The 11,364-nt window shown below is 41.3% G+C and overlaps 1 protein-coding gene across 12 annotated transcripts in view; it reads right to left on the minus strand.

Moving 5' to 3' along the window:
• The window catches only part of CTDSPL2 (CTD small phosphatase like 2), a 126,659-nt gene that overhangs the window by 83,524 nt on the left and 31,771 nt on the right, over positions 1-11,364 (minus strand). For 3 of the 12 annotated variants that reach the window (XM_058427863.1, XM_058427866.1, XM_058427864.1), the window contains one exon: positions 15-106. The exons of 6 other annotated variants lie outside the window; for them this stretch is intronic. The gene's annotated coding sequence lies outside the window, so the exon portion shown is untranslated. Of the gene's footprint in view, positions 1-14; positions 107-1,833; positions 1,927-11,364 lie in introns of those variants that run through there. 3 more of the 12 variants (XM_058427862.1, XM_058427867.1, XM_058427868.1) reach the window with 3 other exon arrangements.

Raw genomic sequence — 11,364 nt, forward strand, 5'->3', positions numbered from 1 at the left:
AATACTATATTTACCTGAACATGAAAAAGGTTCCTATGTGCAAGGCACTGTGTAAGTGATTTCTCATGTTATTTCACTTAATCTTCTTAACCACATAAAGTAGTGTCTGTTATTTCCATTTTATGAAAGAGAAAATATAAGGGGAGAAGACAGCAGAAGTGTTTTAAGTAAAAATTTCCACATAATTTCAATATAAATAACTTGCAATGTGAAAATAATATATTTATAACCAACAAAACATTTTAACTAATTAAAAAGTTACCACGCTGGGTGCAGCGGTTCACGAGGTCAGGAGTTCGAGACCTGCCTGGTCAATATGGTGAAACCCTGTCTCTACTAAAAATACAAAAATTAACCAGGCATGGTGGCGGGCTCCTGTAGTCCTAGCTACTTGGGAGGCTGAGGCAGAAGAATCGCTTGAACCCGGGAGGTAGAGGTTGCAGTGAGCCTAGATCGCGCCACTGCACTCCAGTCTGGGCGACAGAGCGAGAAAAAAAAAAAAAAAAAGAAAAAAAAAGGCAGGGCACGGTGGCTCACACCTATAATCCCAGCACTTTGGGAGGCCGAGGCAGGTGGATCACGAAGTCAGGCATTCGAGACCAGCCTGGCCAACAAAGTGAAACCCCGTCTCTACTAAAAACACAAAAAATTAGCTGGGCATGGTGGCGGGCGCCTGTAATCCCAGCTACTCAGGAGGCTGAGGCAGGATAACAGCTTGAACCTGGAAGACGGAAGCTGCAGTGAGCCAAGATCATGCCACTGCACTCCAGCCCAGGCAACAGTGCGAGACTCCATCTCAAAAAAAAAGAAAAAAGAAAAAAAAAAAAAAGCTGTGTTTTCAAATTGGCTGGTAGGAGCTCAAAATTAAACTTCTGATAGAAACAATGTTACAAATACAGAGTAGAGTTCCAGGGCAGCTCCTATGTACATAGTTAACCCATAATATAACTGAATTCAAAAATCTAGAACCTAGGCCAGGTACAGTGGCTCACACCTATAATGCCAGCAATGTGGGAGGCCAAGTCAGGTAGATCACTTGAGCCCAGGAGTTCGAGACCAGCCTGATGAAACCCTGTGTCTACTAAAAATAAAAATAAAAAATTGCTGGGTGTGATGGTGCATGCCTATAGTCCCAACTACTTGGGAGGCTGAGGTGGGAGGATCACCTGAGCCTGGGAAGTCGAAGCTGCAGTAAGCTGTGACTGCGTCAGTGCACTACACAGACAGGGCAACAGCTGCAGTGAGACTCTGTCTCAAAAAGAAAAAAAAAAAATCTAGAACCTAACCTATGAAAAACTACAGCCGGGTGTGGTGGCTCACATCTGTAATCCCAGCACTTTGGGGGGCCGAGGCAGGCAGATCACGAGGTCAGGAGATCAAGACCACCCTAGCTAACATGGTGAAACCCTGTCGTCTCTACTAAAAATACAAAAAAATTAGCCGGGCATGCGCCTGTAGTCCCAGCTACTCGGTAGGCTGAGGCAGGAGAATGGTGTGAACTCGGGAGGTGGAGCTTGGAGTGAGCTGAGATCGCGCCACTGCACTCCATCCAGCCTGGGCAACAGAGCAAGACTCCGTCTTAAAAAAAAACAAACAAAAAAAACTACATTCCATATCTCAACACCAGGCCTATCTGTACCCCTACTAAAGTTATAGATATCTGGTCCTGGGAACACTATATATCTAAATGCAAAAACAAACAAACAAACAAAAAAAACAAAAAACCCACTTACCTTATACTACATAGAAAATTAACTCAAAATTGATCAAATACCTAAACACAAGAGCTAAGACTCTTAGAAGAAAATATAGGCTGGGTGTGGTGGCTCATACCTGTAATCTCAGTACTTTGGGAGGCCAAGGCGGGTAGATCACCTGAGCTCAGGAGTTCAAGACCAGCCTGGACAACATGGTGAGACTTCATCTCTACAAAAATACAAAAAATTAGCCGGGTGTGGTGATGTATGCCTGTGGTCTCAGCTACTTGGGAGGCTGAGGTGGGAGGATCATTTGAGCCTGGGAGGCAGAGGTTGCAGTGAGCTGAGATTGCACCACTGCACTCCAACCTGGGTGACAGAGTGAGGTCCTTTCCCAAAAAAATATGTGTGTGTGTGTGTGTGTGTGTGTGTGTGTGTGTGTGTGTGTGTATGTGTGTGTTTGTATGTGTATATGGGAAAAGCTCATGACATTGGATTTGGCAATGGTTTCTTGGTCATGACAACAAAAACACACATAATAAAAACAGATAAATTGGGTGTCGAAATCCAAAATTTTTGAGCCAGGTGCCATGGCTCACACCTATAATCCCACCTACTTGGGAGGCTGAGGCAGAAGGACCGTTTGAGACCAGTCTGAGCAACAAGGTGAGCCTCCAACTCTAAAAAACTAAAAAAATCAGCCAGGCATGATGGTGCACACCTACAGTACTAGCTACTACTTGGGAAGCTGAGGTGGGAGGATCCCTTGAACTCAGGAGTTCAAGAGCGCAGCGAGCTACAAGCGCACCACTACACTCCAGCCTGGGTGACACAGTAAGACCCAACCTCTTAAAAAATTTTGTTTTTAACTTTTGTGTATCAAAGCACACTATCAACAGAGTGAAAAGACCAACCATGGAATGGCAGAAAATACTTGCAAATCATGTATCTCTTAAGAAGTTCTTATCTAGAATACATAAAGCGTTACAATCAGAAAGAAAAAAAAACCAGATTCGAAAATGTGCAAAGGACTTGAATAGGCATTTCTCGAAAGAGGATATACAAATAGACAATAAGCACATGAAAACACACTTGACATCACTAATTATCTAATTAACATGGAAATGCTAATTAAAACCACAATAAGAAACAGCTTCACACTCATTTAGATGACTAGTATCAAAAAAATAAAAATAAAAAATAAAAAGTGCTGGCAAAAATGTAGAGAAATTGGAATACTTGTGCTTTACTGGAGAGAATATAAAATAGTAAAGCTGCTGTGGAAAGTGGCATGGCAGTTCCTCAAAAAATTAAATATAGAATTGCCATATGATCCAACAATTCTACTTCTAGGTATACATCCAAAAGAACTGACAGTAGGGTCTCACACAGTATATCCACATTCATAGCAGCATTTTTCACAATAGCTAAAAGGTGGGTGCAATTGAAGTGTCCATCAATGGAAGAATGGATAAACAAAATGTGGTACATACATACAATTAAGTAGTATTCAGCCTTAAAAAGGAAGGAAATTCTGATATATATTATGAACGTTGAGGGCTGTTTAATGAACACGGAGTTTCAGTTTGAGAAGATGAAAAAGTTCTGGAGATAGATGGTAGACAACAAGGTGAATGTACTTAATACCACTGAACTGTATACTTACAAATGGTTAAAATGGTTTAATACAGTTTTACTATAGATCTTCATCTAATCCAAAGGTTTCCAAAAGAGTGAGAGACAAGGACTCGGGAATTGGAAAACAAAATCTCTTTTTTTTTTTTTGAGACACAGTCTCACCCTGTCACCCAGGCTGGAGTGCAGTGGCAGGTTCACTGCTCACTTGCAGCCTCAACCTCCCAGGCTCAAGCGATCTTCGCACCTCAGCCTACAGAGTAGCTGGGACTACAGGCATGCACTACTATGCCCAGCTAATTTTTTAACCTTTTTTTTTTTTTTTTGAGACAGAGTCTCGCTCTGTCGCCCAGGCTGGAGTGCAGTGGCGCGATCTTGGCTCACTGCAAGCTCCGCCTCCCGGGTTCACGCCATTCTCCTGCCTCAGCCTCTCCGAGTAGCTGGGACTACAGGCGCCCGCCACCATGCCCGGCTAATTTTTTTGTATTTTTAGTAGAGACGGGGTTTCACCGTAGTCACGATCTCCTGACCTCGTGATCCGCCCGCCTCGGCCTCCCAAAGTGCTAGGATTACAAGCATGAGCCACCGCGCCCGGCAATTTTTTAATCTTTTGTAGAGCTGGGGTCCCACTATATTGCCCAGGGTGGTCTCAAACTCCTGGGCTCAAGTGATCCGCCCATCTTAGCCTCTTGAAGTGCTGTGATTACAGGCGTGAGCTACCATGCCCTGTCCCTATTTTTTTTTTTTTTGCTAACCATCTACTGTGAACAAGGGGTAGAAAATATTGGGGACAGAAGAAAAGGACAGAAAAAGAGACCAAGTAAAATTTGCCTCCTATCCCACCTTTTTAATATTTACTTATTTTTAAAAATGACAAAATAACCTGTAGACAAAAAACGGCAAATTAAGGCCGAGCGCGGTGGCTCACGCTTGTAATCCCAGCACTTTGGGAGGCCGAGGCGGGCAGATCACAAGGTCAGGAGATCGAGACCATGGTGAAACCCCGTCTCTACTAAAAATATAAAAAAAAAATTAGCCGGGCGTGGTGGCGGGCGCCTGTAGTCCCAGCTACTCGGAGAGGCTGAGGCAGGAGAATGGCGTGAATCCGGGAGGCGGAGCTTGCAGTGAGCCGAGATTGGGCCACTGCACTCCAGCCTGGGCGACAGAGTGAGACTCCGTCTCGAGAAAAAAAAAAAAAACGGCAAATTGTCAGGTACACAAAGCACTGAAATACTTCATCTTAATTCCAGACTTTAAAATTCTCTATCTTTTTTTTTTTTTTTGAGACGGAGTCTTGCTCTGTCACCCAGGCTGGAGTGCCGTGGCATGATCTCAGCTCACTGCAACCTCTGCCTCCCAGATTCAAGCAATTCTCCTGCCTCAGCATCCCAAGTAGCTGGGATTACAGGCATTTACCACCACGCCTCATTTTTGTAATTTTAGTAGAGACAGGGTTTCACCATGTTGGTCAGGCTGGTCTCGAACTCGTGACCTCAGGTGATCTGCCCGCCTCGGCCTCCCAAAGTGCTAGGATTACAGGCATGAGCCACCGCACCTGGCCACAATATATGTTTTTTTCCCCCTACGAATTTCATAACAGGAAATAGAAAAATAAGCAAGGTTGAGAGGAGACTGGGAAAAGATGACAAAAGTTACAGAGGAGGAGCTGACCACAAGACAGTTTTGAGGGAACCAGTGCTTAGGGAAGAAGAAAAAGCAATCCAGTGCTAATTGGGGAGTCTCTCTTTCCACTATCAATCAATCTAACCAATTCAAACCCTTTCCTTCCGTCTAAACTAAAGAGAAGGCAACCTGAGGGCAAAGAAGTCGGGGAATTACAAGCTACAGCCCCAGAAAGAGAAGAGTACTTCTATGACCCACTGGAGCTTTTCCTAGAGATTCATTCTTCTAAATTAACTGAGTTCTGCCTAGGCTATAGAAAGCTAGAAAGAATGCCACCACCAGCCTAACAACAAAAAAAACATGAATAAACTACAAAATTGAACCTTTTAAAAACCCATCCGAGAGCTGAGGACTCAGGCAACCAGGAAACCTCAAATCAAAGAAAATACAACCCCTTCCTAGGAGAGACAGAATGCAAGCACTGGCTCACCTGAGGTAGACCACGGGAAGAAACAATGGTTCCATAAAAGCAGTTAAAAAGAATTCATCTAAAATTGTTAACAAACTGCTGAAGGCAAAGTATGGATTAGCATGAGAATGTATTATTCCTGAGAGACACAGATAACAAGGGAAATTCAAACCATTTGCAAGATCTTCCACAGACCTCCACCAAAGGCTCACAATATGGGAACATGGGACTGAAGAGAGCCCTCCTCTGTGGTGCAGTGCTGGAGGAAGGGAGCAGCTTCTACAATGGGAAAAATAGGAAGCCCCAACCAGATCCTTCTCTTCTAGGGAACAAAAACTGGAAGCGACTGGTGGAGGAATAGCAAGCCCAGTTACCTGCAAGGCACAAGTGAATGGGGGGGAGTGAAAGAAAAAAAATTCTACCACTGCAGGGGAAGGAAACAGTGTTGGACCCAGGGTCTTATACCAAAGACATTAGAGATCTTAGAGATCTAAGGTCTCTCATACCACTCAGGCAAGAGCAGAGAAACTCTTTTCCAGACAACACTTACAAAGATAAAAATTGCAGTCTGGCCTAGAGGAGCAAGATTATTGATAGAGCCCCACTCATGAGGCCAAGGCACATAAGCCAAACGCTGAGAGCTGATCAGGAAAATTCAGAAACACCTTCCCACATGCCAACTACCAATCTAAGCACAAAGTAACACGAGAGAAATTTGAAACCAATGGTGCACTTAAGGTACCCTCTGCAACAACAAAACAGAAACTCAGCTTAACTCCTGACTACACTGACTCAACTCCCTAAACTAAAAGTCCACGAATGCAATGTTCCAGGTATAAATATTATTTACTCAGTCTTTACTACCCTATTCACAATATCCAGCTTTCATAAAATATTGCAAGACACACAAAAAAGGAAGAAATTATAACTGTCAAGAGAGAAAGCATTCAACAGACCAGAAATCAAGATGAATTTTTAAAAAATTAAAAAACCAGAAATTAAATTTTTTGCAAAGATCAGTAAATTGATAAACCTTTAGCAGTTTGAGAAAAAAAGACACAAATAACCATTAATAGGAAAGAAAAAGTGAACATCACTATAGATCCTATATACTTTTAAGGAGAATTTACAGAGTATTACCAACAGGACCAGGCGCAGTGGCTCATGCCTGTAATCCCAGCACTTTGGGAGGCCAAGGCAGGTAGATCACCTGAAGTCAGGAGTTCGAGACCAGCCTGGGCAACAGAGTGACGCCCAATCTCTACTAAACTTACAAAAATTAGTCAGGCATGGTGATGCGCACCTGTAATCCCAGCTACTCAGGAGGCTGAGGCAGGAAAATCGCTTAAACCTGGGAGGCAGAGGTTGTAGTGAGCTGAGATCACACCACTGCACTCCAGCCTGGGCAACAGAGCAAGACTCCATCTCAAAACAAAAACAAAAACACAAAAACAAAACAAAAAAAAAAACTTTATGCCTGTATACTCAATAATTTAGATGAAAGTCAAATTCCTCAAAACATAAGGACCACCAAAGCTCACACATTAGATAACCTAATTAGCCCCATATCTATTAATTTCTAAAATTGAAACTGTAGTAAAAAACCTCCAACATAGAAAACTCCAGGCCCAAATGGCTTCACTGGAGAATCCTACCAATCACCTAAAAAGAAACAATATCAAATCTACATAAACTCTTCCAGAAAATAGAAGGGAACACTTCCCAACTCATTTTATGAGACCAACATTACCCTGATAACAAAACCAAACAAACATAATAAAATATTAATTTGGCCCACTACAGGTTAGGAATTGCTTATGTAATATCAGCAACAACCTTATTTTATTAACTTTAAAATACAAAGGAAACAGTTTTAAACATAATATACAGCCTCACATTGGTAATGCTACTACTTATGCCAGGATTTACCATATCCTTTCAGTTCTTCAGAGTTCCATTACTAGATAAATTACAGGTTGAGTATCCCTAATTTGAAAATACAAAATCTGAAATGCTCCATAATCCAGAAACTTGAGTGCTGACATGACACTCAAAGAAAATGCTCAACCAGTATAATGCAAATATGCACCTCCCCCAAAAAAAACATAAAAATACAGACTTTTGGTCTCAAGTATTTCAGATAAGGGATACTCAACCTGTATCAGTAAAAAATGGACATATAAGGCGCAGTGGCTCATGCCTGTAATCCCAGCACTTGGGAGGTGGGGGGGATCACAAGGTCAGGAGTTCGAGACCGGCCTGGCCAATATGGTGAAACCCCATCTCTACTAAAAATACAAAAATTAGATGGGCATGGTGGTGGGTGCCTGTAGTCCCAGCTACTCGGGAGTCTGAGGCAGGAAAATGGTGTGAACCCAGGTGGCGGAGGTTGTAGTGAGACGAGATCGTGCCACTGCACACCAGCCTGGGCGACAGAGCGAGACTCTATCTCAAAAAAAAAATAAATAAATAAATAACAATAATAATAATAATAATATAAAGATTGGGAAAACGAGTATGCTTAGGAAAGAAATCTGTGAATGAAAATGATACAATTTAAGCATCACCACAAAACAAACATAGCAATAAGGGCAATATTTTAGCCTAAGAATTCATGACATTGAGGAAAAAAGCACATAATGTAAAACAGTCCTACTTGTTCACAACACTGGTTGTGATGTGGTTCAAGATCTCCTTTCAGAAATACAAAAAGTTAATTGCCCAGCAATTCAAAACTGGGCAATAAAATTTCCTTTCTACTTGCCTGCAGCCCAGGTAAAAGGATTAAAGAGGTAGTGGGTTGGAGAATGAGCCTCTTTCAAATGTTCATTATAAACTGCATCATGAATTCCGCTAGAATCTCTGCTGCCTCTAAATTTCAGACTCACACTCAACTACGTTCTCAACACTTTTACTTGGTACCTCAAATTCAACTCACCCAAAACTGAATTCACTTTTCCCATACCACTCCCATACCAAAACCAGCTCTTCCTACTCTATTTTTCCTAATACATTCTTCATCACAAGTAATGCTACTACCATCTACCTAATTAGCCAAGCCAGAAACTTAGAAGCCATCCTAAACATCCCAGTTATTATTCCTCTCCCTTATCTTATATAGTCAATCATCAAATCCTGATGATTTTACCTATAAAATATTTCTTCGTCTTGTCCCCTTTAAATCGATCCTGGGCACTGCACAAACTTGCCTGTTCCTCTCACCCAGGTTTCCCTTCAACTGCCATCAAAATAAAGACTAAACTCTGACATTGCATATGAAACCCACAATAACACTTCCCAAAATTTCATCACGACTAAAAATACAAAAAAATAGTCACAAGTCGTGGTGGGGGTCGGCCGTAGTCCCAGCTGTCACCCAGGCTGGAGTGCAGTGGCGCGAGCTCAGCTCACTGCAAGCTCCACCTCCCGGGTTCACGCCATTCTCCTGCCTCAGCCTCCCGAGTAGCTGGGACTACAGGCGCCCACCACCACGCCTGGCTAATTTTTTGTATTTTTAGTAGAGATGGGGTTTCACCGTGTTAGCCAGGATGGTCTTGATCTCCTGACCTCGTGATCCACCTGCCTCGGCCTCCCAAAGTGCTGGGATTACAGGCGTGAGCCACCGCACCCAGCCAGCTGCCACATTCTTAGCACTGCAATACTAATAGTTTCCTGCCCACACTGTGCTCTATACATGCTTCTGCTCTTTTTACCTCATTCTTTCAATTAACTATTATCTTCATTGTTTAAAACTCAGCCCAAGTATCATGTATAAGTAACCACACCTCTATAGCCTCAAAACTGTGTAAACCCTGTGATTATCTCTAATTTAGCTCTTAAATTGTATTAAATAATCTGTTTCTTTCTCTTTAATTGTACTAGACTGTAAAAGTCTTGAAGGTAGATGCTGGATCCATAACTCTAGTAACCTGGCACACAAGTTAACTCAATCTTTGTTGAACTAAGCCACGATTTTTCTAATCTCTCTCAAAAAGGCCAGATAATTGGGGTGGAGGAGACTGTATCACTGAAACATAAACAATCTTCACATCGATACTCAATTCTTGCCTACAAAAAGGGGCTTATAAATAAAATTAAAAGTTTCTTCCTCATAAGATTTCCTTCCCCTTCACAAAATCCATGATACCAAGCAATTTTTGAGGCAGACAATTACTGTTTCAAATTGCCTTGTATTAACAATAAGATTACAATAATGATAAAAGCATAAACTCAGCTGATAATCTGCTCCTAAGGTCTTGAATGCACACATTTCTACCTAAACAACATTAAGAGAAAATAGCACATTGTATATGAAGAATTCTCAACAAATTAGAACTTACTTATGTGCCCTCTTTACAAATGTATTTGCTAATTGAATGAGAAGTGGTATACAGCTTGAGCATCCCTACTAGGAAAACCTGAAATACAAAAATCTGAAAATCCGAAATGCCCCAAAATCCAAGTTTTTGAGCACCAACATACATAATGTCACAAGTGGAAAATTCCACCCCAACTTCATGTGACGAGTCAGTCAAAATGCAGTCAAACTGTTTCATGCACAAAACTATTAAAAATATTGTTTAAAATTACCTTCAGACTAGGTGTGTAAGGTACTTATGAAACATAAATGAATTTCATGTTTAAACTTGGGTCCTTTCCAAGATACCTCATTATGTATATGCAAATATTCCAAAATCCAAAAAAATCTGAAATCCAAAACACTTGATACTAAGCATTTTGGATGAGGGATACTCAACCTGTTCTGATGTGTCATGCATTAAGAGAGAAACAAGAGTAGATAATATATATAAATAAAGAAAATTACAAAAAGATCACAAATCAAACATTAAAGGCAACAAACTCAAGATTTGCCATAAAACTTTATGTATATTTACAGTTGGCTATATAAAAAATAATACATGCATGCAAGGTTCTAGAGTAGACTCCTGAAGGAGTTACTAAAAGAATGACCTCCAAACTAAGAGGTGGACACACTCAGGTTCCAGTCCTTAATCTATCATTAGTTAGCTGTGAGACACTGCTTAAGTCATGCAGTCATTCTAGCACTTTGTCTCCTCAACAGCAAAAGAAATTATTGGACATCAGATCTGGCATTTCACATGTAAATTTTACCTAAAAAATAAACAAACAAATAAAGAGCTGTCAAAATGGGAGAAGAGTCATTAATTAATCAGAGCTGTCTTCATCCTTCCATCATATACAACTCATTCTGCAGCACCCTAATTAAGACAAACATTCACTACATGTTAAGGAGTCTTCAGAATGATTCATCACAATAAAACAAAAATGTTACTGGACTAGATGACCTCTTTGGTCTCCTCCAGCTCTAAAATTCTCTGGGTCTGTTAATTTATACTCTACAAATGGTATGATTACTAAATTTACATTAACTTACTATATTCATGAAAGAAAAAGCTAAAGTCATTGCCCTCTTTGACACCAAATGACATTTTCAAAAGTAGCAGCATGTTTCCACTTAGTCTACATTTCTAGCCTGACTAATCTGAAAACAAGTTTCAGGTATCAAAACTGTCCACCTTTACTCTCCACTACTTCCATAAGCCTTCATTATGAAAGGAGGAGGAAGAGGACTTGGGGAGAAAACAGATTTCTCTGTCACCTAAAAAAAAAATCAAGACAACTAGGGAAGAAGGACTAAGTATAGAAGCATTATATAAAATACCAACTTGGCAGGGTGCGATGGCTCACACCTGTAATCCCAGCACTTTGGGAGGCCGAGGTGGGTGGATCACTTGAGGTCTGGAGTTCGAGACCAGCCTGGCCAACATGACGAAATCCCGTCTCTACTAAAAGCACAAAAATTAGCCAGCCGTGGTGGTGCACACCTGTAATCCCAGCTACTCGGGAGGCTGAGGCAGGAGAATCGCTTGAACCCGGGAGGCAGAGGTTGCAGTGAGC

Source organism: Hylobates moloch, unplaced genomic scaffold (genome assembly GCF_009828535.3).
Source record: "Hylobates moloch isolate HMO894 unplaced genomic scaffold, HMol_V3 SCAFFOLD_14, whole genome shotgun sequence".
NCBI classification, from domain to species: domain Eukaryota; kingdom Metazoa; phylum Chordata; class Mammalia; order Primates; family Hylobatidae; genus Hylobates; species Hylobates moloch.